Genomic DNA, 24,051 nt, shown 5'->3' with positions numbered 1-24,051 from the left:
AGAATGCAGTTTACTATCCGAATTTTTCTGTTTTTCTCCCACCCTCATCCTAGTGTCTTGAAGTACTAGAAATACAGTATATTACCTGATATACAAAGTTATTTGTTCCACATCTGTGATTATAAAATGAAGCTGAAATAGGGAAGTATGAGGTAAAGTGATGTGCTGTTGATGTCACATGTGCAATAAATCCTGACTTTTAGCGTTAATTGATGAGCGCTCCTCTGTATTGTTTGATGTGAAGCGTTCAGTAGCTTTCCTTAGTGGCGTGTAACCATTTCTCGCCTGATGTCATCATTTAATCCCTTATCACCAGATCTTGAGCGACGTATCTGGGAAGATGAGAGGTTAGACGCGCCCTCATTGTGAGGCCTGGCGGATGATGATGCGCACATTTAATTGTGTGTTTAATTGTGGGTAGAGCTGATTATGAATTCTGCGTGATGGCTGAACCACAGAACTCATCTCCCTCCATAGAAAGAGGAGAAAGGGAGCCATTCATAGAGGCTCATTCACTGTTCTGTTCTAGGGGAAAGCATTTAGATTCTGCTCGTGTCACACAGATTACTATATAATATAATATTGGACAATTGTGAGTATAAATGTGAGTGTCCCACTATTGTTAAAGGGGTACTCCAGCAAAAATAAATATTTGAAATCAACTGCTGCCAGAGATTTGTAATTTACTTCTATTAAGAAATCTCCAGTCTTCCAGTACTTTTCAGCTGCTGTATGTCCTGTGTTGTATTCTCTCCAGTCTGACACAGTGCTCTCTGCTGCCACCTCTGTCCATGTCAGGAACTGTCCAGAGCAGGAGCAAATCCCCATAGAAAACTTCTTCTGCTCTGGACAGTTCCTGACATGGACAGATATGGCAACAGAGAGCACTGTGTCAGACTGGAGACAATACACCACTTCAGGACATACAGCAGCTGATAAGTACTAGAAGACTGGAGAGTTTTAAAAAGAAGTAATTTACAAATCTCTGTCACTTAGTTTTTTTCCCACTGGAGTACCCCTTTAACTTCTATTATAATGGATACTAAATCCATTGAACTAAGAAAAACCGAGAGCCCCTGATGGACCTTGTTGACTTTTGATGGATTCCCTTATGATGATCAAGGGAAGAATAGTACGACATGTATATTTTGTTTCCAATATATACATATACATACATATATATATACGTATATAATTAGTACAGTATTATGCGGGCTGCCATCCTGCCTGAGCTGTTTTTAACAGCATTTACAGATATGCTTTACAGCAAGCCTCATGGATATAGACTTAATGATTATCTTCAGATATTATTCTTATGTTATTACACATACTCTGTGACCTGTGCAGAGATCATTCTGCAGAGGAGGGAGGCTGAGCTTGTATTATTTATGTACAGGTGTTATCTTTTACTGTAAGGGTATGTTCACACTGAGTAAATCAGGCGAAATTCGTTGGTGGAAAGACATGTCACTTCTTCGAGTGGTGGCAGCGGATTCCGCCTGATTTACTCAGTGTGAACATACCCTAATGCTGTAATGTTCACTTACCAGCGGCATCCTCCTATCATCACTGGCAGAACCAGATAGTCTTGCCTTTGTTTTAAGTCTAGTGGCCAAGATACACATACTACAAGATTTCGGGATTATTTTATAAAATAGATAAGAAAATTAAAAATAAGGAAATATTAGCTACAAAAATTCTTAAAGGGTCTTTCTCTCAAAAATAACTTTTGATATGTTGCAGCCCATGGTTAGACTAACAATTCCTTTAATACTTGTTATTATCTATTCAGTCTCCTTCCCCCAGTTTTCAGCTGCTGCTCTCTGTCGAAGACACAAAAATCTGTATGTGAGCTTTTCTCCGTTTCCCCCTCCTGCCCCCTCCCTTCTGAGACAGATGATGTAAACAAGTCCCTATCTACAACTTTGTATCAACTTTATAGTTTATCAGCAACATGACCTCAGATTAACCCTCACGTCATTACAAAGCAGCAGCTGAGAACTGGGAGAAGGAGACTGAATAGATAATAACAAGTATGGAAGGAATTGTTAGTCTCACCATGGGCAGCAACATATCAAAAGTTATGCTTGAGTGGAATACCCATTTAACAAATAACATAACATAAAAAAACATGGGGACTGCAATACAGGGGGCCTTTACTGTATGAAGATGCTGCATATGGTGGGGGGCCTATACAATATGAGTGCTGCTGCATGGGGGGCGTATACTATATGAGGGCTGCTTCACGGGGAGGGCTATACTATATGGGAACTGCACATACGGGGCCTAATACTATATGGGGGCTGTTTAGAGGGACCTACACTACTACAAGATATAGGGGCACAAAGCATACTTAACTATTATGTTGGGTACAGGGGGGCCTTAAAGTATATGGGGCACAGAGGGGACTAACTACTGTACGTATTAGAGCAAGGAGGCTAAAATGTTTGACTGACAGATTCTGGAGAGAGGATTCAGCGCCAGGAGAAGACTGCAAGATGACCCAGGCTGGATAGAGAGAAAAAGTGAACAACTCTGATCAGAGAAGATGCCCCTGTGAGTAACTGGACGTAATTACTGTGGTACCTTTGTTTAAGAGTAACTTGGTTTAATAGCTCACAGTTTTTCAAAATTGTGACTTGGTTTAAGAGCATTGCTTTGGTTTAAGAGCTCCCTGTGCTGGGTGGGAGAAGGAGTGAGGGAGGGGCATGGTCTGCATAGCGGGGTCTACAGCCCTGTACTCTGACCCAGGAAGTCTCCTTTACCTTCCAAATCATAGCAGATCCACTTCAGGCTGGGGCTTACATCAGGTGACAGGACTGTTGAGGTAATCTCTCCGTAGCTGTAACCCCTCTCTCCCCGGACAGAGAGCTGCATGTATGTGCCCACATCTGTCCTGCTCATTCCTTCATGCTCCCTGTAGTCTCTGTGAGCCCTTGTGTTTCCCATCCTCTCCATTACTGTACAGTAACTTATAATATCACAGATTCTGCTGTTTCTAAATGTTTGTTTCATTAGTTTTACGTGTTATTCAAAATAATAAATCATTATCTTTGGGGTGTGGAACCAATTGTCTGCATTTCTATGATTTCTTATGGGAAAATTTGCTTTGGTTTAAGAGTGGATTTGGATTACAAGTGCCGTCCCAGGATGAATTATGCTCGTAATCCAATTGCAATTGTAATTGCAAGAGAGAAAACAATGCGAAAGAAACATTCCCTAAAGGCTTGTAGCAACGTATGAAACACCCTAAAAATAATGCTTTAGTTTTTGGGGATTTTCTTTACTTGTGTGTTTTCGCATTTTTCTTTTTTTTTCTTTTGTGTTCATTCCAGCTTGTTCATTCCCCTATAGCTCTTGTTAAATGCCTTAAAAAAAACATGTTAAAGATGTATGACTATGATCATATACCCCCAAACTACTTGAAATTCATGGTTTTTAGTAAATCACAAAAAGCTTTGTGTGAAGAAGACCTTTGGTCCTCCAGAGTTGAGGACCTGAACTCTTAATAGCTGAGTGTGGCCTCATAGACAACCCTTATACTTAAAGTGACATTGTCACCCCCTTTTTTGCATTTTGACTGCTCTCCACAGGTGTAAAGGGTAAATGTTACAGCTTTCATTGCTTATTTTATATCACACCTCATGGTGCTTGTTCTGGTAAAAAGTAGTTTTTATCACCTGTGGATTGGTATATGTGAGCGGGGCCTCGTGGACTTGGTGCCACATCGCTCCGCCCCTAGTGCCACTTAGCCCCGCCCCATATGTGACGCTATTGCCGCATAGGCCCCGCCCCTCTGCAGCCATTGGAAAGGCCAGCCTAAAGCTCTAGGCCCCACCCCCTAGATTGTTCCACACCAATGGCCGCTGAGGGGCGGGGCCTATGCGGAGATGACGTCTCGGATGGGGCAGGGCTAAGTGGGGCTAGGGGCGGAACGATGTGGCACAAAGCCTGTGAGGCCCTGCCCACATAAACCAATCCACAGGTGATAAAAACTACTTTTTACCAGAACAAGCACCATGAGGTGTGATATAAAATAAGTAATGAAAGCTGTAACATTTACACTTTACACCTGTGGAGAGCAGTCAAAATGCAAATAAGGGGTGACAGCGTCACTTTAATATCTATAGTATTTTTTGCACCACCTTTTTCATGACCAGTTTCATTTGTACATGAGATGTAAGTAGGAAACTGTAGACAACAGGGTGATTGTAGAGGAGCTGGATTTTAGTTTTTATATCTTCTTTTCTTTCTGATAAACACTTTGAAGGCTTCAGAATTGTTACTAGGAACTAATGTCAGACTAACGTTAGTATAATACATACCTCACCAATGGGTTAACCATTAACCGTGGTCAGCTATACACCTTATCTCTTGTTCTGCTAGTATAAAGTTTTCATAAAAAGCTTTCTCTAATCTCATTCTTTTGCTTTGATCACATTTCCTAGAGCATAACTATAAATGTCCGTCCCCCGTAGCAAAAATCTGATGATTCCTAAACAGCATGTAAAAAAAAATCACACACGAGTGACTCTGGCCCCAACAAATAGATTAATAATTGTGTGTTTCCAAAATGTAAAGTCTAGTATGTGACAAAGAAGTTTATAAAAAAAAGTTAACTTTTTTTTTTTTACTTTCATAATCTGTAAACTGAACAGGCTAGAGAGTTAAGTTAGATGGGGGTCTGCCATCTGGGACCCCGCCAGTGGTGACCACAAACTTCAAAACTGCTCCTAACTCTATAGATAACAGGTATGAAACTCGCAGACTAAAATTCTGTCGTCCCTGGACACCCATAGCTTTAGCTTGGTCTGTCTAGGCATGATGGGAATTGTAGTAGTGCAACAGCTGGAGGGCCGCAGGTTTGTCTCCCCTGCTCTAGATCTATGCCTGAACACTCAAGGCCCTATTATACTGAGCGATTATCGGCCTTACTCGGCAGATTACTGGCCATTAAGGTAGACAATAATTTAGTGTAAGGCTATGTTCACACTACTTAAAAGTACAGCCGTTGTTGCCATCGCCTGTGTACGCTGCCCTATCTGCTATGGGATCCCGGCCGGAGCATATGCACATCGTATACGCTCCGGCCGGGATCTCTCGCGGACCCGCAAATTACTGACATGTCAGTTTTCTGCGGCCGTAGGAAACCCTGTCAGTTCACACAATGAAGCGAGCGGCTTTAGCCACTTGCTTCATTGTGCACTGTGAAGTGTTCTGATGTGGGCGCGCGCTGATGCGCCCACATTCTAACACTACGGCCATAAAGATCATCCGTCCGATACTGCAGTATCGGCCGGGATAATCTGTGCAGAGACCGGCCTTCCGTGACATGGCCAGGGTCACTGAACTGTCGGTCTCTTACAGAGTGTGAACAAAGCCTAATAGCGCATGATGAAAGGCAATGATCAGCCTTCAGAGTAGAGTAGTAGTAGCCGCAGTAGCAGACCGCTGGTGATTTCCATATCCAGCCCAAATGTTCTAAGGATCATTCGAGTGGTCCCTCACACCACTCCCCGCTTGCTGTTTGTGCATGTAAAAACACAGGCAGCAGGAAGAAGGGGGAAGCTAATGCTAACCTAAAAGGTTGGTGCTTGCTTCAGTAAAATATCGCTCCATATAATAGGGGCTTACTCTATGTACGGTTCTCTGCATCATGCACTAGCTTAGATGCTGTGCATTTGATATATACCTGTATAAAACTTGTCTGTGTCTTTTTTCTGCTCTAAAATTGTTTTAATTTCATTGGTGGACAGTGTCATCTCAGGGGGTAGATGGAGCCCAACTGCTGTGAAGCCCCGCCTAGATGACACTGTCCATATAGAAGAGGGGGAACAACTTCGGTAAAGCCCCACCCAGCTGACACTGTACACTCATAAAATAAAGCAAGAGTAAGGGTGAAGGAGGGGATTGATATCATTTAAATATTACCACCAGACACCACTGACCCTCACTGTTCCTAGAATGAAAACCCTAATCTAAAAAACTGCCCCTAACAAACATTGGGACACTAGGTTATAGGACAAAGACCAGAAGTTAAAGCGACTGTACCCACAATCTGTCCCCCCCAAACCACTTGTACCTTCGGATAGCTGCTTTTAATCCAAGATCTGTCCTGGGGTCCCTTAGGCAGGGGATGCAGTTATTGTGATAAAAACAACTTTTAATCCTGCAGCGCTGTGTCTAACGGCCGGGGCTAACATTTGTATATGCATTAGGCTTGCACCACCTCTCTGTCCTTCCTGCCCACCCTCCTCATCATTAGGAATGATCCAGGAACATTTACTGCTGTTTGAGGTTTGCACAGGTGTATTAACGTTCCAGCCCACGTTCATTATACACACAGGTGGGGAATAGGAAGCAATTTGCCTGGATCATTCCTAATGATGAGGAGGGTGGGGAGGAAGGACAGAGAGGGTGTGCCAGCCTAATGGATATACAAATGTAAGCCCCGGCCGTTAGACACAGCGCTGCAGGATTAAAAGTTGTTTTTATGACAATAACTGCATCCCCTGCCGAACGGACCCCAGGACAGATCTTGGATTAAAAGTACCTATCTGAAGGTACAAGTGATTTGGGGGGTCAGATTGTGGGTACAGAGTCGCTTTAAGCAATAAGAGAAAGTGGAAAATTTTTAATCATTGTGGAAAAAATACAAACTGGAATAAAGCACAGCAGCTTTGTGATAGGACTACACAAAAATGAACCAAGAAACAAAACTAGCAAACACTATAATCCACACCACACTGCAAAAGTCAGGGTTCTTTAAAGAAGGGCTAACCTCTTAGAGACCATGGCCGAGGGATTGGCATATTCACACTGATCGATCAGCCGCAACTGCCCCCATGTAATCTAATAGGAGAAGACAAAATAGCAGGATGATCTCAGCCGGTCACGCAGGTCAACCCTATCGCTCAGACATGTTTATGGAATATCTCCCTATAAACTCATCTGCAGATTCATTGTGAATTCTCCATTTATTTAGCGATTCTCAGTCCTGGAATAGTAATGACAGGAGGGGAGTATTTATTGCCTGAAACGCAGAATCACTGCAACAGTGTTCAGTACTTCCGGAGCCCAATCATAAAGTAGTGGTACTGTGATTCATTGACAAGGAACAATCTTATTAGACTATTGACAAAATTGGTCTCCGGACAATTTTTAATGTTTTCATAATTTAATTAGCCCTGAGACATCGGATGACAAGCGCATAAATGAAACCCTCTAATTTATTGCATTTTTACTAAATACAATGCCCAACTTTCCTCAGGCTCCTGACACCCTGCATTATATTCTCCACCAAACTGTGTCATATGTAATAATCTTGTTAGCCGTCTCTCATCTGGCACTGCTTGTTAACAAGAGACATTCTTGGCACCTAAGACCTGCTGGATTTTTTTTTTTTTTATATCCGCATTCAAGACCCAGAGGAAGGACATGGACATCTATACAACATGCATGCTTCATAACACACATGAAGAATGGCCATCACCCCCTGTGTGCCGTTCACATGAGCGGCTATAACCTGACACACACAGGATGATGATTATTATGTCCTGGCCTCAGATTTCTCTCGTTCTCGTTGCCTACACATGACCTTGTTTCATTTAGCTATTTCGGACAGGTGAAATATTAAGTGCCTGGGAGAGTCGAATGAATTCTGAGGGAGCGGTACAATCAATTTAGTTACCATGGGAACTTCAAACTCTCGAAATTAAGAAAACAGTAATTTGTAAAAATCTATATTACAGTAAGCAATAAATACTATTGTGTACGACGTCCGCAGGATGATATAATTATCGCAGCCCAGCCCAAAGGGACATTTTATTAAAAATAATATATATTTGAATGGCTTTAGATAATCAAATACCTCATTTTCAGGTGCAGTAATTTAATTTAGGATTTTTATAAAATTAACTAAAATTGTTTTTTTTCTACTTCTCTGATCCTGTTCAGTCCCTATTACACTAAACGATTATCGGCGTATGCATCTGAGTACCAATCCGATAATCGATTACCGACCAAACCGATAATCGTTTAGTGTAATAGCGCATGTTGAAGGGCAACAATCAGTCATCATGCAGAATATCGTGGTCTGTCAACAGGCTGAAAAATCAGCATGTATGCTGCGATGGTCTGCAGTGCCCCGCTCCATGTAATAGGAGGGGGGGGCAGCAGACCGCCGCTGACTTCAATGGGCAGCCTAAACAACCTAAGGATTGTTGGGACAGCCCCTCCTGCTGCTTCCCACTTGCTGTATGTGTGTGTAATAGCACAGGCAGTGAGCAGGGAACAAGCGGGAAGCCGACGCTAATCTCACAGGTCGGCGCTCGCTTCCCTTAGAAATTTGTGCCATGTAATACAACCTTTACTCTTTCCTGTCTTTTACACAGTCGTGCCTTTGCATTTGCTATAAACACGCTCAGGGGCATAGCTAATGTCTCCTGGGCCCTGGTGCGAGAGGTAAACTTGGGCCCCCCTTTCACGAACAAGTGATGCTATAGGTGTATATATATGTGTATATGTGCCATACTGTAACTGACCAAATCCTGTATACTGAGACCAATATTACCAGTATATAGGAAGGAAACATTACCGCCACACCACAACCACTACCATCACCACCATATTGTTACTGACCAAATCCTGAATACTAAGACCAATAAAACGCACAGTACCAGATAACAAGTAACAAATAATTCCACCACCGCTGCTACTGACTAACACCACCACATACTGACTAACACCGCCACATACTGACTAATACCACCACATACTAACACCACCGCTGCTACTGACTAATACCACCACATACTGACTAACACCACCACAGCTACTGAATAACATCTATTGTACACAGATCACAATCACCTCACCCAGTCATATAGAGACTGACCCAGCCGCACACAGGCTCTGTACACAAATACATTACAGTGCAGTTATATAAGGTGACTCACAGGGGACGTCTTCTCTGATTGGAGTTCTTCCCTTTTCATCTTCTTCTCCATCTGCCCTGGGCCATTATGAGAACTTCTCCGAGCCACGAATCCACAGAATCTGCCAGAGAAACATATTAGGCCCCTCACTCTGGCACCATCCTCATCTCTCTACAAACTGCACATCTGTATTGGCCCTTTTGTGCCCTCATTTAGTAGGTAGGCTGACTGTATGTGACCCCCTTATACTATATGCCTGCTACTGTGTAGCCTCCTTATAGATGACCCCTCTGTGTATAACCTCTTATAGATGCCCCCCTCATGTTCTCCCCCTTATAGATGGCCCCCTCTCCCCCTATGTTGCCCCCCTTATAGATGGCTTCCCCTTATAAATAGCCCCCTCTTCCCCCTCCTATAGATGGCCCCCTCTCCCCCCCCCCTTATAGATAGCCCCCTCTCTCCCCCCCCTTTATAGATGGCCCCCTCTCTCCCCCCCCCTTTATGGATGGCCCCCTCTCTCCCCCCCTTTATAGATGCCCCCCTCTCTTCCCCCCCTTTATAGATGGCCCCCTCTCTTCCCCCCCTTTATAGATGGCCCCCCTCTCTTCCCCCCCTTTATAGATGGCCCCCTCTCTTCCCCCCCTTTATAGATGGCCCCCTCTCTTCCCCCCCTTTATAGATGGCCCCCTCTTCCCCCCTTTATAGATGGCCCCCTCTCTTCCCCCCTTTATAGATGGCCCCCTCTCTCCCCCCCTTTATAGATGGCCCCCTCTCTCCCCCCCCCTTATAGATGGCCCCCTCACTCCCCCCCTTATAAATGGCCCCCTCTCCCCCTCCCTCCTATAGATGGCCCAGTGCAAGCAAATAAAAAAAAACAACACACACAGCTCACCTAACGCGCTCCACCGTCGATCCTCTATCCTTCTTCAGCCTCCATCTGCCCCTGGCTGATGCGCGGCTGCCGGGGGTGTCGCGTCCTATCCCTGACAGCACGCGCATCGTAGAGATCCCTGTGGCTTGGACTTCCTGCACTGGAAGCATCTCTAACATGCGCTCCCTGTGCAGGAAGTCCCAGCCACAGGGATCTCTATGATGTGCGCGCTGCCGGGGATAGGACGCGACACCCCCGGCAGCCGCACATCAGCCGGGGGCAGAAGAAGTCGGCCTCTTGTGACCGCAAGCAAAACAATGCTTGCGGTCACAAGAGTGATGAATGGGGGGGGGGGGCTGGTGGGCCGGGTCGCAGCGGCGAACGCTGAGACCCTGGTAGTTAAGCCACTGAACACGCTATATTCTCCCCTAATGGCTAAAACATTTTCTTTTTGATTACATGAAAGAGAAGCTAAAGGGGTTCGCATTTTTTTTTTTTAGGTGAACTTGTTACCTCCTCTAACTCAAATTAAAGAGGAGATAAATCTAACCTGCTGATAGCCTCCTTGTGGGCAGGGGGCACTGAGGATTAAGGTATGTCTCTCACCTTTATCCTTAGCGCCATTCCCATGCTGTTAGTTGTGGTCGGTAAGCTGTTAGGAGCACTGGGGGTGTGACTTCTGCCCCTTCGAGCACTGATCCAGCAGGCCAACTGGGAGCTGTAGCCCTCCCCCCACGCAACTATCTGTGCCCCCTTTCCCCCAGCTGGCCCCCTCCATTGATAACACAGGTCAACAAAAAATTTTTTTTACTGGTGTCCAAAATATTTTAATGATTTTGGGGTATTTTTGGGGTGCTGATTCTGAATATGCTATCAGTTTTGCCAGATTGGCTCAAGTTTTTTTTCATGTCTTGTTCATTTTTGAAGATTACTTTCTAAAACTAGTTAAAATAAACTAAAATCAACATTTACTTTGATTAAAATTGTAAATTGTAAAATTTATTGTATTCATGACAATAGCAATAAAGTTAATGCGCGTGTAGCAAATTACGTCTTTTTTTTTTACACATTTTACGAAAATTCTCAAAAACTTGAGCCAATCTGGCAAAACTGATGACATATTCAGAATCAGCACCCCAAAGTTACCCTAAATTCGTTGAAATATCTATGGCCCCAAAAATGCTGTTGACCTGTGTAATCAACCTGTTGATCATTCTGTGTTAAGGAGTCCAGTGGGCGGTGTCACTCAATGGACTGGACTCCTTAGCATAGAAACATCAGAGATTTCAATCAATACATTGCAAGTTATACTGAATCTTTCCCCATAAAGATACACTATAATATACTTAGCTTCCTTTGCTTTATAAAATAATGCTGACAGCTTAAAGTGTCACTGTCGTGAAATTTTTTTTGCAGAAATCAATAGTCCAGGCGATTTTAAGAAACTTTGTAATTGGGTTTATTATCCGAAAAATGCATTTTTATCATGAAAAAGCAGTTTGAAGCTCTCCCCCCTGTCTTCATTGTTCTCCTATGGAGAGAGCTAAACAAAAGACCAAAACAGGACAACAAAGAGTTAATCTACAAATCCCTCACGGGATATCTGTTCTGACCATCACCAGTGACCTGTCTGAGCTCGGATTACAGCTGTCACCCAGCTCCGTGCCTGTAATCCTCTGTTATCTGCTTTCTGCTGCCGGCTAACTCCCTCCTTCCTCCTCCCCCCTCCCCTCTCCCTAGAGCAGACAGGGGACGTCTCCTGCAACAAGTCACAATTTTCAGATTTTTCAGAGTGGATGAAAAAGAGGAAGGAGGGGGGGGACCTGGGAAAAGGCTTTTTACATGCAGATAATGGCAGATTTGGCTAATAAACCCAATTACAAAGTTTCTTAAAATCGCCTGGACTATTGATTTCTGCAAAAAAAAAAAATACGACAGTGACTCTTTAAGTAGCATTTTTATGGTGATGGGTTCCCTTCAAAAGCATGGACGCCACCACCAGCATGTGCATTTTGGGAGGGGGGGGGCAAGGAATGTGTCAACAGAAAATAACCCATTGTTTAAATGCTTTTATGTTGAAAAATATTTTTTAAGAATTTTTTGTGATTTTTTTTTTTTTTTTTAATTCTTACTATCTAAATTATAAAATAATCCTGAGATGTTTCAGTTTTCATTTCCACCACCTGGGCTAAAACTAAACTGAGACTTTTGTGTTTGTAGTAATAAAAGGAGGCTGCAGTAAAGTGATCTGTACAGCATTACAGCATCATGTGACACCAGTAGATAGAGGAGATAATAGTAGCTTCCTGGGGAATGACCTCTTAACACGTCACAGAGCTCAGTTATGTTTTACTTGTTGTAAAGCATGTTACTAAATGCTGTTAAAAATACAGCTTAGGCAGTATGGCAGTCCTATAACAATTTACAAAAAGTAAAATAAGAAAAAAATTCAGAAAGTTGAAACAAATTAGACGGCCCACGTTCCAGGGCTGCTGCTGCAGTTTTCTTCTCCCCGGGTCCTGTGCGCTCTAGTGGCCTGTCAGCTGACAGGTCGCCAGGCCAATCACAGGCCTGTCATCTGACAGGCCACACTGAAGTTAGAGCGCGCGGGACCCGGGGACAAGACCGCAGCAGCAGCCCTGGAATGTGGATAGGTAATGTATGTAGTTTAAACAAGGGCTGCAAGGACATCGGAAACAATGTCCCTGCAGCCCTTGTTTAAAGATTATCGGGCCGTGTAATAGTTCCAGTAAACAAGCGACAATCTAGCAAATCTGTGCTCGTTTACAGGTATTATCTGGCCCCCATCGGCCCGTGTAATATCACCCTGAGGGTCCTATTAGACGGTCAGGGCTGTCTGTAAATCAGCACTGATCTCAGTGATCGGCACTTGTTTACAGATCCTTTTATTTGTTTAGTATTGGGGCCGAGCCACACAAACAAATCCAAAATATAATTCTCATGGCTTGGATTTGAAAATCCACAGAAATCCACAAAATTTTCATGGCGGGCAGATAAGAATCTATCTCCTAGTTTTTTTTATACTGTCATCTGCTATAATAGAGTTCATCAGCATGATGTTCTGTTCAGCCACCTCCTCCCCGGCTCTTTTGGAAAAAAAAAATAATAATCAGAGCCCAGACTACTTTAGAGGGATAGTTCCCAGAACAAAAAATGTCTTTCAAATCAACTGGTGCCAGAAAGTGCCAGAAATTTGTAATTTACTTTTATAAAAAAAAAAAAATCTCAAGTCTTTCCAGTACTTATCAGCTGCTGTATGTGCTACAGTAAGTGGTGTATTCTTGCCAGTCTGGAGAGCTGGAGATGTTTTCTGTGGGGACTTTCTACTGCTCTGGACAGGTCCTGACATGGACAGAGGTGGCAGCAGAGAGCACTGTGTCAGACAGGAAAGATTACACTACTTCCTGAAGGACATAAAGCAGCTTATAAGTACGGTACTAGAAGAATGGAGATTTTTTTATTAGAAGTAAATGACAAATCTCTAACACTTCCTGTCACTAGTTGATTTGAAAGAAATACATTTTTGTGAACTATCTCTTTAAAGAAACTGCTGATCCTCTAGACTAATAAACAATTTCTGTAAGTACGAAGTTTGCTGACAAGCACCCAACCCCTGTGCAGCAACATGGTCCTTGACCATGCATCATGTATCTGATGCATTATATGTACTGTATATGTGGTGTATATTACTCAATATAGAAGAAACCGGAGGGTAGGAACAGCAAAAATCAAGTGTCTCCCTGTTTGAAATTCCTTAAGTAAATGCCACTATAATACAAATCCTGTGTTTGGCTTCTTTAGTTAAATATAAAAGTGTGGTTTTCTGTATAGCATTTTAGAAAGAAATGCAGCCTCTAAGTGTTTTTACCCCATCATAAAACGCGATAGTGCTCGCTGAAAGCCAACAGTTTACTATATACAGTGCACTGCAAACAATGGAGTTTTGCTTCACTTTTTGAACATTATTTGGGTCCTTGACTTTTTTTTTATAAAACTATTTCCTAGGTATGACGCTCCTAATGTTGTTCTGGCGTTTTTCCATAGGCTTCTCCATATTCTCCAGCTGATGTCTGTCTGTTATTATACAAGGCATTAGAAAAGTCTTTAGATCCTTTCCCTTTTTCCCATTTTGTGTTGCGGCCTTTTGCTAACATTACAAAGTTTCCCTCATCACTCTGCACCCACATGATACCATAGTACCGCATAATGAGAATGTGAAAACAGAATTTTAGAAATATTTCCAAGTTTAATAAAAGAATAACTGGGAGGCGGGAAGGGGGAGATTGTTAAGATTGCCATTTCCAGCGCCGGTCCTAAAAATCACTTTCCCTGATCCCACAGGTCATACCTGAGCAATCGAGCACCCTTAAAATCCCCCGGCAGCGCACAGGCTCACTGGATTTATGTAGAGGATCATTGCCTCTATATAACATCCCTGTGCAGCGGAGCCTCTCTGTGCTCATGCAGTAACATCTATGCTATCTATCAGAGCTGGCGTACATTTCACTGACCTTTTTTGCCCCCCCCCCCCCCCCCCCTCCGACGTGAGCGGGTCAGAGGAAAGAGATGCAAAGTTATTAGAAAAACAAGCATCTGCAAATAGATTTATTCACATCTTGGTCCTCTGAGCCATGTAAGTGTCCCCCAGAATGAAGCTTGGCTGCTGATGAGTGAAACCACAGTAAGTTTGGTTTTGTGAAATGCCGAACGCTCAGCATTTGACTCCATATCAGGGCCGGCTCCAGGTTTTTGCAGGCCCTCAGGCGACAGAGCCTCAGCTGGCCCCTCATCCATCCACTATACAACCATCATCCACACACTATGCACAATACACCACTAACATACACAAACACACATTACTGACACAGACACTGACTGAATGACACTGACAACGACACACGGGACTGACTGATACTGACACACACTGATTGATTAACACTGACAGACTGATATTGACTGATACACACTTTGAGTGACTGACTGACAGTCAGTCTGACACTGACACACTCAGACACGAACAGCCAGTCTTCTCCCTCTTCCTCTCTGTCAAGCTGCTCTCCACATTGTAAGCTAAAGGACCTTCTGGTCATGTGATCAGAACTTTTTTCTGTCTGTGCAGGTCCTTCTCCCTCTCCTGTGTCTTCTGAGGTTCAGCGTACACTCTGCACTAAAATGGCAGGCTGAACATTAGAGTACTGGGCCCCTCTCCCTCTCTGGGCCCCTAGAGGCGCTGTGGGCCTCTCCCCGGTAAGCCTGGTGCTGACGCCAGCCCGGCTTCAGGCGGCTGGAAAAGGTGGATGCACCCCTGTTTTTTAAGACAGCACTAGGGCTGCATCCATCTCCTTTTACCACTAAGAGTCAAAAGCTGAGCGTTCTGCATTTTTTTCAAAATCAAACTTACTGTAGGTCTACTCATCTCCAGTGGCGCTGTGGCTTAGGCTGGGTTCACACTGTGTTGTTGCAATCAGTTTTTTTTTTATCAGTTTTATGCAACAAAGGATGTTTTTGTGTGCGTCCGTTTTCCCATTGACTTCCATTATAAAAAAAAAAAGACCAAAAAAAAAAACAAAAACAGATCAAAACACACCTGTTTTTTTAAGTGTACTCAAAACATGGTTGACCAAGTTTTTGTAGACGCTAAAAAAAAGAATGCGTTTTGATCTTTTTTTTTTTTTTTTTTATAATGGAAGTCAATAAAAAAAAAATGGTGAAAACACAAGTGCATCAGTTTTTTTTTTGCATAAAACGAATTGGAAAAATACAGTGTGAGCCTAGCCTTACAGGCCCAATTTTAACAGTATGGCCTAGAGAAGATGGAAAAACTATATCTCCCATGTTTTTCCTCTTCTGCTTTTCTGTTTTGAAAAACTGCACCCCATCCCCCCCCCCCGCTCCAGATCCGGGAACCGCCTCCCTCTTCTTCTTTTTTTTTTGGGGGGGGGGGGGGGGGGGTAGGCCGTTTTCGCATTTTGCCGATTAAGAGAAGGGAGTTAAATCATGTGATCAAAACAGTATAGAGCGTGATAGAGCTGCCCAGTGAATAATATACAGATTACATATAACCCCTTCAATTGTGAAAAATAAATCAGTGTAACCAATGTGCATAAAATCCACGAGATCTGATGGGACAAGATTTTCAGGTTTCTGTCTGCGTGTTACTTTGTGTAGTTTTCCGGTGATGAAACGCCGTCTGATATTATCCATCCTGAATACAATATATTAGCTAAAATGTGGCGAGCTCTCAATTCCCAAGTGGCTAATTCTCCTTGCGACAACCCTTTGAATGACACTTGTCACTCTTGATAAGTGTGGGATTACAAAAGAGAAATATGCTTCACAGCCGAGCGTTGATTCTTTAATTGAGCAATTCCAAGGCCTATAAAACAACATTATATCCCAAAATAAATCTATACATTATAGGTCTTTTACAGCGAGTAATGTAGACGTCCTCTCCGTGTCTTGTTTAATACTTGTCCTGTATCAAGGAAAGTCTGGCGATTTTTTTTCATGCCTGAGTCAGTCTAGGTGGCGCTGTTGGAAGTTATTTTGCAGGTTTTGTTGGAGTATTCCATTTATTTTGCAGGTAGTGGGACAGTGTTCATTGCCCGACAGGAGAGTGAGAGGGGGCTAGTGCTCTGTTAGGCCCCCTTCACACGTCCGGAAAATCTGTCCGGATTTCCTATCAGGAAATCCGGTCGGATTTCCGGACTCATAGACTAACATTAGACACGGACACCCTTCCGGATTTTTCCGGAAGGGTGTCCGTTCCGGAAAATAGGACCGGATTTTTTAGATCCTGTCCTATTTTCGTCCGGAAATCCGGCACGGACGCCCCCATAGAAGTCTATGGGAGCGCCGGAATCACGGGCATTTTCCTGATGTATATCAGGAAAGTGCCCGCGATTCCGGACTGGTAGAGAGCCAGCCCCGGCCGCCGTCCGATCACCCGCACACCCCCATCCCCCCCGCACCGCACCGCACACTCTGCCCGGCACTACAGGGCTGGCCGGCCAGAGTGCGGTGCAGATCCCCCCCACCCCCCCGCTCACCACCTGAACACCGGCTCTCTTGCATCCCCGCCGCCGCTGCCCGGACCTCAGCACTGCACTCTGACCCGGACCCGGACCCCAACCTCGTGGCCCCGACAGAGCAGGATCCGGGACAGGTGAGATTACCCCTTAGGACTACTACTCCCACCATGCTCTGCTGGCAGGCCATGATGGGAGTTGTAGTTCTGCAGCCTGTGGCCATCCAGGTTGCAGAAGTACAACTCCCATCATGGCTCTGCTGGCAGGCCATGATGGGAGTTGTAGTTCTGCAGTCTGTGGCCATCCAGGTTGCAGACGTACAACTCCCATCATGCCTTGCTGAGAGGCCATGATGGGAGTTGTAGTTCTGCAGCCTGTGGCCATCCAGGTTGCAGAAGTACAACTCCCGTCATGGCTCTGCTGGCAGGCCATGATGGGAGTTGTAGTTCTGCAGCCTGTGGCCATCCAGGTTGCAGAAGTACAACTCCCATCATGGCTCTGCTGGCAGGCCATGATGGGAGTTGTAGTTCTGCAGTCTGTGGCCATCCAGGTTGCAGACGTACAACTCCCATCATGCCTTGCTGACAGGCCATGATGGGACTTGTAGTTCTGCAGTCTGTGGCCATCCAGGTTGCAGACGTACAACTCCCATTATGCCTTGCTGACAGGCCATGATGGGAGTTGTAGTTCTGCAGTCTGTGGCCATCCAGGTTGCAGACGTACAACTCCCATCATGCCTTGCTGACAGGCCATGATGGGAATTGTAGTTCTGCAGTCTGTGGCCATCCAGGTTGCAGACGTACAACTCCCATCATGCCTTGCTGACAGGTCATGATGGGAGTTGTAGTTCTGCAGCCTGTGGCCATCCAGGTACACGGGTACCTGTGATTTATGTTGGCATACTAGACAATATTATCTCATCAGGAAATCCTGAAGGTTTTTCCTGATGGTTTCCTGATGGTAAAAACGGATTACTGTCAGGAAATCCTGATACTATCCTGATGACATTTGAGGTCTCCTGATCAGGATTTCCTGACAGTAAAAACTGACACGGACGTGTGAATGGGGCCTTATGGGGGACTCTGTGTTTAGTCCAGGACAGGGATGTCAAACTCGGGCCCTTCAGCTGTTGCAAAACTACAAGTCCCATCATGCTTGGACAGACAAAGCTTTAGCTTTGGCTGTCCAGGCATGATCGGAATTGTAGTTTTAAAACAGCTGAAGGGCCTGTGTTTGACACTTCTGGTCTAGGACAATAAACTTTTAGTCTATAGGATCTTTTACACAGACCGATTATTAGTTTGGAGGGTTGATAGAAACACTCCTGCGGTTTCTAATCGGCCTGTGTAAAAGTGACAGCGATCAGCCAAGGATGGGGAAAATGCTGGATTATCGGCTGATCGTCCATTTACAGCAGACTTCCAAATTTATTGTTGTCGGCCACACATCTTCCTGTGTAAACGGGGATGTGAGCCCGATCATGGTAAAAGAAAACTGACTGCAAAGATATGTATATACAGTTTTCAGATCACAAGCAGTCTATACTTACCACACTGTATACAGTCATGGCCAAAAGTGAGAATGATACAAATATAAATTTTCACTAAGTCTTCTGCTTCAGTTTTTAAAATGGCAATTTGCGTATACTCCAGAATGTTATAAAGAGTGATCAGCTTAACAGCAATTACTTGTAAAGTCAATATTTGCCTAGAAAGTGAACTATACCCCCCAAAACACATTTCATCATCATCAGCCCTGCCTTAAAAGGACCAGCTAACATTGTTTCAGTGATTGCTCCATTAACACAGGTGCGGATAATGATGAAGACAGGGCTGGAGATCAATCTGTCATGACACCACTGGATACTTTAAAAGGAGGCTGGTGCTTGGCATCATTGTTTCTCTTCTGTTAACCATGGTTATCTCTAAAGAAACACGTGCAGTCATCATTGCACTGCACAAAAATGGCCTAACAGGAAAGAGTATCGCAGCTAGAAAGATTGCACCTTAGTCAACAATCTATCGCATCATCAAGAACTTTAAGGAGAGAGGTTCCATTGTTGCCAAAAAGGCTCCAGGGCGCCCAAGAAAGACCAGCAATCGCCAGGACCGTCTTTAAAAAGTGTTTCAGCTGCGGGATTGGGCTACCAGCAGTGCAGAGCTTGCTCAGGAATGGCAGCAGGCAGGCGTGAGGGCATCTGCACTGTGCACTGTGAGGCAGAGATTCTTGGAGCAAGGCCTGGTCTCAAGGAGGGCAGCAAAGAAGCCACTTCTCTCCAGAAAAAAACATCAGGGACAGACTGATATTCTGCAAAAGGTACAGGGAGTGGACTGCTGAGGACTGGGGTAAAGTCATATTCTCTGATGACTCCCCTTTCCGATTGTTTGGGACATCTGGAAAACAGCTTATTCGGAGAAGACGAGGTGAGCGCTACCACCAGTCTTGTCTCATGCCAACTGTAACCGGCATCCTAAAAACCATTCATGGGGTGTGGGGTTGCTTCTCAGCCAATGGAATTGGCTCTCACAATCTTGCCTAAAAACACAGCCATGAATAAAGAATGGTACCAGAGTGTCCTCCAAGAGCAACTTCTCCCAACCGTCCAGGAGCAGTTTGGCGATCAACAATGCCTTTTCCAGCATGATGGAGCACCTTGCCATAAAGCAAAGGTGATAACTAAATGGCTCAGGGAACAAAAGATAGAGATTTTGGGTACATGGACTGGAAACTCCCCAGATCTTAATCCCATTGAGAACTTGTGGTCAATCATCAAGAGACGAGTGGACAAGCAAAAACCAACAAATTCTGACAAAATGCAAGCATTGATTGTGCAAGAATGGACTGCTATCAGTCAGGATTTGGTCCAGAAGTTGATTGAGAGCAGCCAGGGAGAATTGCAGAGGTCTTGAAGAAGAACGGTCAACACTGCAAATATTGACTTGCTGCAGTAACTCATTCTAACTGTCAGTATAAGCTTTTGTTACTAATAATATGATTGCAATTATATTTCTGTATGTGATAAAAACATCTGACAAACACACAGAAAAACCAGAGGTCAGCAAATCGTGTGAAAATATAATATTTGTGTCATTCTCAAAACTTTTGGCCATGACTGAAGCCAAAGTCCTGTATTCCACCAGTCAAAAGGTAAAGGTATCAGGTGTCACACTCTGGGATGATGGCTGCCTTTCTGCATTATAACCATTTGGTGTCTTACTCTCCCCTGTCCTAACTGAAAATCTGAAGGTTGAAGGGTTAACTTGTGTATTGTTTTGATATGCTAGGTTCACACTGCGTTTTTGCAATCCGTTTTTTTTTTTCATCCGTTTTTTTGCAAAAAATGGTTGAAAAATGGATGCATTTGTGTGCATCCGTTTTGATCCGTCTTTCCACTGACATCCATTTAAAAAAAAACGGATTACACCAGGTGCATAGGTGATAAATACACCCCCCCCCCCCATTATATGTTAGGGGTAAAGTGTATTATAAGATTATAAGTGGACACATAATTTAAAAAGAAAAATTGTTCCCCCATAGGACAGAAGATCCTGAGAATAAAGGTGAGTTACTCTCGAGTTTTTGTGCAATCTTACTTTTTATTAATATGATAATTAGTCAATTTATTGCGCTGGGGGCGGAGCTACAGTCCTTGCCGCAGCAATCCACCATCCTGCCTGCTTTTCTTCGTGAACATTCAGGTCCGCTCTGCACTACAGCTACTCATCACTGCAGAGCGCTGGATATACGGTATATTCATGAATAGGGGCAGGCGGATCGGTGCACCTATGGCTGTAGTGCCGCCATAGTGCACCTAATGTCTGATTAGCATATTAAGAAAACAGAAAGATTCGGGGGAAACAGCGCTAAGTAAGAAAACTACCGTCATACTCAGCGTCTCCTGGCCTATAGGGGTGTAACAGCAGGCTACATTCTTCTAACCTGTTAGTTTCCCTTTAAGGAGGCATAGTGCATTATCTTTGAGGGGAAGAGTGTATTATATTTCACTAAGGGGGACATGTGGCAGTATTATATTTAGAAGGTGCAGTGTGTGGCAGTATTATATTCAGAGACTGAATTGTGTGGCAGTATTATATTCAAAGGGTGAAGTGTGTGGCAGTATTACATTTAGAGGCTAAAAGATGTAGCAGTATTTAAAGGGCACAATGTGTGGCAGTATTATATTTAGAGGGTGCAGTGTGTGGTAGTATATTTAGAGGCTACAGTGTGTGGTAGTATTATATTTAGACGGTACAGAGTGTGGCAGTCTTATAGTAAGAGGCTACAGTGTGTGGTAGTATATTTAGAGGGTGCAGTGTGTGGCAGCATTATATTCTGAGGCTACAGCGCGTAGCAGTAATATATTTAGAGGGTGTGGTGTCTGGCAGTATTATATTCAGAGGGTGTAGTGTGTGGCAGTAATATATTTAGAGGTTAAAGCATGTAGCAGTATTATATGGAGAGGGTGCAGTGTGTGGCAGTATTATATTTAGAGGGTGCAGTGTGTCAGCATTATATTTAGAGGGTGCAGTGTGTGTCAGTATTATATTTAGAGGGTGCAGTGTGTGTCAGGATTATATTTAGAAGGTGCAGTGTGTACCAGTATTATAGAGGCTACAGCATGTAGTATTATATTGAGAGAGTTCAGTGTGTGTGGCAGGATTATATACTGAGGTGTGGTGTGTGGTAGTATATTATTCACAGGGTACAGTGTGTGACATTAATATATTCTGAGGGTGCAGTGTGTAGAAGTATTATATTTAGAGGGTGCAGTGTGTGGCAATATTATAGAGGCTACAGTGTGTGGTTGTATTATATTTAGAGGGTGCAGAATGTGGCAGGATTATATGTAGAGGGTGCAGTGTGTGGTGGTAGTATATTTAGAGGGTGCAGTGTGTGGTAGTATTATATTTAGAGGGTGCAGTGTGTGGCAGTATTATATTTAGAGGCTACAGTATGTGGCAGTTTTATATTTAGAGGGTACAGTGCGTGGCAGTATTAAATATTTAGAGGGTGCAGTGTGTGGCAGTATTATATATTTAGAGGGTGCAGTGTGTGGCAGTATTATATATTTAGAGGGCGGAGTGTGTGGCAGTTTTATATTTAGAGGGTGCAGTGTGTGGCAGTATTATATATTTAGAGGGTGCAGTGTGTGGCAGTATTATATATTTAGAGGGTGCAGTGTGTGGCAGTATTATATATTTAGAGGGCGGAGTGTGTGGCAGTATTATATATTTAGAGGGCGGAGTGTGTGGCAGTATTATATATTTAGAAGGTGCAGTGTGTGGCAGTATTATATATTTAGAGGGTGCAGTGTGTGGCAGTAATATATATTTAGAGGGTGGAGTGTGTGGCAGTATTATATTTAGAGGGTACAGTGAGTGGCAGTATACATTTAGATGGCACAGTGTGTATTTTGAATGCAGTAGAAACTACGCCCCCCAATAGCCGCACAAACCTAACCAGCTTTATTGCTATTAACAGTTGTACCAGAGTCACTAAAACCAATCAGATGAGGCCAGGGAACACTAGCCGCTTGGGCTATATGTTCGGAATCCCCGTCAGAGTATCCATTCAGCGCAACAGAATGAAGTTAGACTGCACGGACATTACCTGATGCAGATACCTGACCCATCCCATTGACTTCAATGGGGGCCATCAGGTTCCTGTAGTGTAAGAGAGAGGGATCCTCAACCTGTAAAACTACAACTCCCAGCATGCCCGGACAGCTTGGACTGTGAAAGGTGTCAAACTCAGGCTCTCCAGCTGTTGCAAAACTACAACTCCCAGCATGTCTGGACAGCCTTTCATGATGGGAGTTTTAGTTTGGCAACAGCTGGAGAGTTTGACACCCCAGTCCCTACCTGTAATATGCTGATCCCTATACTAATCTAGAGCTGTGTGTAAGTTACTGATCACCAACCTGTGGCTCTTGCAAAACTACAACTCCCAGCATGCCCTGGCAGCCTGTAGTTTAATGACAGCTGGAGAGCCACAAGTTGGGGGTCAGTGCTGTAGGTGGTGAGGCTGTGTGTGCACAGAGTGCATGCTGGGAGCTGTAGTCCTCCTGAGTGTGGCAGGTGGTGAGGCTGTGTGCACAGTGTGCATGCTGGGAGCTGTAGTCCTCCTGTATGTAGCAGGTGGTGAGGCTGTGTGCACAGGGTGCATGCTGGGAGCTGTAGTCCTCCTGAGTGTAGCAGGTGGTAAAGCTGTGTGTGCCCAGGGTGCATGCTGGGAGCTGTAGTCCTCCTGAGTGTGGCAGGTGGTGAGGCTGTGTGTGCACAGAGTGCATGCTGGGAGCTGTAGTCCTCCTGTATGTAGCAGGTGGTGAGGCTGTGTGCACAGGGTGCATGCTGGGAGCTGTAGTCCTCCTGAGTGTAGCAGGTGGTAAAGCTGTGTGTGCCCAGGGTGCATGCTGGGAGCTGTAGTCCTCCTGAGTGTGGCAGGTGGTGAGGCTGTGTGTGCACAGGGTGCATGCTGGGAGCTGTAGTCCTCCTGAGTGTGGCAGGTGGTGAGGCTGTGTGTGCACAGGGTGCATGCTGGGAGCTGTAGTCCTCCTGAGTGTGGCAGGTGGTGAGGCTGTGTGCACAGAGTGCATGCTGTGAGCTGTAGTCCTCCTGAGTGTGGCAGGTGGTGAGGCTGTGTGCACAGTGTGCATGCTGGGAGCTGTAGTCCTCCTGTATGTAGCAGGTGGTGAGGCTGTGTGTGCCCAGGGTGCATGCTGGGAGCTGTAGTCCTCCTGAGTGTAGCAGGTGGTGAGGCTGTGTGTGCACAGGGTGCATGCTGGGAGCTGTAGTCCTCCTGAGTGTGGCAGGTGGTGAGGCTGTGTGCAGAGGGTGCATGCTGGGAGCTGTAGTTCTCCTGAGTGTGGCAGGTGGTGAGGCTGTGTGTGCCCAGGGTGCATGCTGGGAGCTGTAGTCCTCCTGAGTGTGGCAGGTGGTGAGGCTGTGTGCAGAGGGTGCATGCTGGGAGCTGTAGTTCTCCTGAGTGTGGCAGGTGGTGAGGCTGTGTGCAGAGGGTGCATGCTGGGAGCTGTAGTCCTCCTGAGTGTAGCAGGTGGTGAGGCTGTGTGTGCACAGGGTGCATGCTGGGAGCTGTAGTCCTCCTGAGTGTAGCAGGTGGTGAGGCTGTGTGCACAGAGTGCATGCTGGGAGCTGTAGTTCCCCGGCAGGTGCAGCACAGGTCCCCAGCTCAGGTG

The 24,051-nt window shown here is 44.7% G+C and overlaps 1 protein-coding gene across 1 annotated transcript in view; it reads left to right on the top strand.

The window, feature by feature from the left end:
- The window catches only part of CASZ1 (castor zinc finger 1), a 423,312-nt gene that overhangs the window by 205,371 nt on the left and 193,890 nt on the right, over positions 1-24,051 (top strand). The gene's annotated exons all lie outside the window — the stretch shown is intronic.

This window comes from Dendropsophus ebraccatus, chromosome 12 (genome assembly GCF_027789765.1).
Source record: "Dendropsophus ebraccatus isolate aDenEbr1 chromosome 12, aDenEbr1.pat, whole genome shotgun sequence".
NCBI lineage: Eukaryota > Metazoa > Chordata > Amphibia > Anura > Hylidae > Dendropsophus > Dendropsophus ebraccatus.
This window is presented reverse-complemented; position numbering and strand designations above follow the sequence as displayed.